This window comes from Neoarius graeffei, chromosome 22 (genome assembly GCF_027579695.1).
Source record: "Neoarius graeffei isolate fNeoGra1 chromosome 22, fNeoGra1.pri, whole genome shotgun sequence".
Lineage (NCBI taxonomy): Eukaryota > Metazoa > Chordata > Actinopteri > Siluriformes > Ariidae > Neoarius > Neoarius graeffei.
In genome coordinates, this window is record NC_083590.1 from 49,212,955 (window position 1) to 49,215,399 (window position 2,445).

Genomic DNA, 2,445 nt, shown 5'->3' on the forward strand with positions numbered 1-2,445 from the left:
ATTCCTCAGTCAGGGCACAGTGCAAGCGCAGGAGCATCTTGTGGTATTTTACTGACATCTTGTGGCCAAACCGTGTAATTATACCCAAATATTAACATCAAGATCTGAAAATTGATGTCAGCTTTTGCTGGTAATGAAGTGACATAAAGTTTAAATGTTAACACTTTTCTTTTAACTGCTGAATAACCACATGACAGCATATCACGATTATGACCATTGTGATTTACACAGTCAGATCAATAATTACTGTCATACTCAGTAAAGAAGGTTTGTTTGGTTGTCCTTGGGCTTTACAGGAAGTTTTATGTGTCTATAACGTTAGTTTTTGATTGCACGTGTTGGTTGATGGAACGTTCTTCGAACATTTGTAAAGTAGGAACGTTCGGAGAGCCTTTGGAGAATGTTCCTGTTTGGTTGTATTAAAGTTCCCCTTGCTATTGCAACACAAGAAAACTTTGGAAAACCTATGACAATGTTCCGGCTAGGTTCTCTGAGCGTTCGATGAGTTCTTTGAGGGTTAGATAAGGACATGCAGTCCATAGGCAACTGGTATGAAATTTAGTTCGGGTTAGTTGCCGTGGTTAATGCCATCACTGAACTCATTTGTTTGCGAGTTATAATATCAGTACAATACGCTGGCTGAAGGAGCAACATATCAGAGAAAGTACAGTAATACTGGGCGAGATATCAAGGCCAATCGAACTTGTAAACATGACAGAACACGATGATTCTCCCCGAGAATAATTTGTGAAGATGTAACAAAAAATGTCGGCTCATTTTATTTTTGCAGATGCCTCACAAATACTGCACCAAGCCACTAGAGGACCACAGAGGTACTTTCGGCAGACAAATTCGAAAAATATTTCCCACAACCTCTGGTGGCTCTCAGTGGTACTGCAAAGAGTTTGCCTACAGTCCAGAGTTTTCACTCCCTGGTGGTCTAGTGGCTAGGATTCGGCGCTCTCACCGCCGCGGCCCGGGTTCGATTCCCGGTCAGGGAAAAGCCATGTTGGATTATGATAGTCCATTTGATTTTCATGCTCTTTTAACAATTGACATTGTTGCAAAGCAGCTTTACAGAAAATTAAAGGCTTTAAAAATCAGCTAATTCTATCACTAATTAAAGAAAATACTGTTCCCTCTTACCCAGGGGGAACATTATTATTAAAATGTCAAAACAAACACATTCTTCAAGGCACATTCAAACCAGTGACATAACGACAGCCATCAAAAGCACCTACAGTCCTCCACACTACCAAATGAGCTGTCAAAGGAGGGCCTCAAAGAGCATGTTTGATAAATGAGCAAAAAAAAAAAAAACTTGAAAAACTCGTTGTTCTAATATATTGCATATAAATTGCTGCACACCAAAGCTATTTCCTCGGTTAGAAAAGTTGTTTCCCACAAGCTGGCTTCACGTACAAATCCATTTCATGTGCACATGTAATATACAACAAAGTCAAAGTCCCTTTCATGCCAGAATCTGGTCTTCCCAGGCAGTCTCCTGTCCCAGTACTAGGTGTATGGGTGCAGCACCAATCTCCATTTCGATAGCCCTCAGCCTCTCATGTATACAGCCAGGATTACAGTGGGGGTTGGTCCTCTGGTCACTTTGACAGTTTGACTTCCCCACTTGCATCTGTATTGCAGCGTGCCTTGCCAGACGGTAGTAGGTACCATTTTAATGATGGTCTTTGGTCCAACCACGAGTAGAAATCATGATCTCCCAGTCAGGAGGCAGACACGCTAACCACTAGGCTAACTATGTAGTGAAAGTTCATTATGTCTACCTATTGAAACTATTCTTTAAATTCGTTTCTTAAGACAAGGACAAGTTCCTTGTCTTAAGAAACGAATTTAAAGAACACTAGGCTAACTCACGGTCATAATATACAACGCAATGAAATAAGTTAGAAAATCTGTTATAAATAGTGATTTCTCTTCAGAGCCTTAACAGTATTGCACCCAGCCACTAATGGGCCTCAGTAGTACTCAGAGACACCCTCACTGCCACAGCCCAGGTTTGATTCTCAGTCAGGAAGAAGACTTTTACCTCTTTCCCATGGGAACGTTAGTACTATTGTCATGAATTGTGTGCATTTAGATCCAAAAGCAGGAAGAAAGGCAGGAGAAAGGAGAAGCCGAGAAGCATCCCAGAAAGTGTTGCAGAAATAGAAGAAGGGATCTTAGGACACTTTGTGAGGACAACCAGCAGAATCTCATGGAGATCAACGATCAACTGCAAAGATCCTCATATCACCAGCGACTCCTCAGGCTGACTTAGGAAACTGAAGCTTTGTCTGCTCGACTGTGAACTTTGTGTTTTGTACTGAAACTGGTTTGGAATGGGGAAATCCCCCCTGCACCTGCATCTTTGGCTGATGAGAAAGAAGAGTGTCTCACATGTGTCAACAAAGTTAGGGATTATGGGTAAAGAAATGTATT

General features: G+C 41.5%; 1 non-coding gene across 1 annotated transcript; it reads left to right on the forward strand.

Moving 5' to 3' along the window:
• The first annotated feature begins 929 nt into the window (after positions 1 to 929).
• On the forward strand, positions 930 to 1,001 carry trnae-cuc (transfer RNA glutamic acid (anticodon CUC)). Its single transcript has one exon. It is a non-coding gene; the product is annotated as a tRNA-Glu (tRNA).
• Positions 1,002 to 2,445: the final 1,444 nt, after the last annotated feature.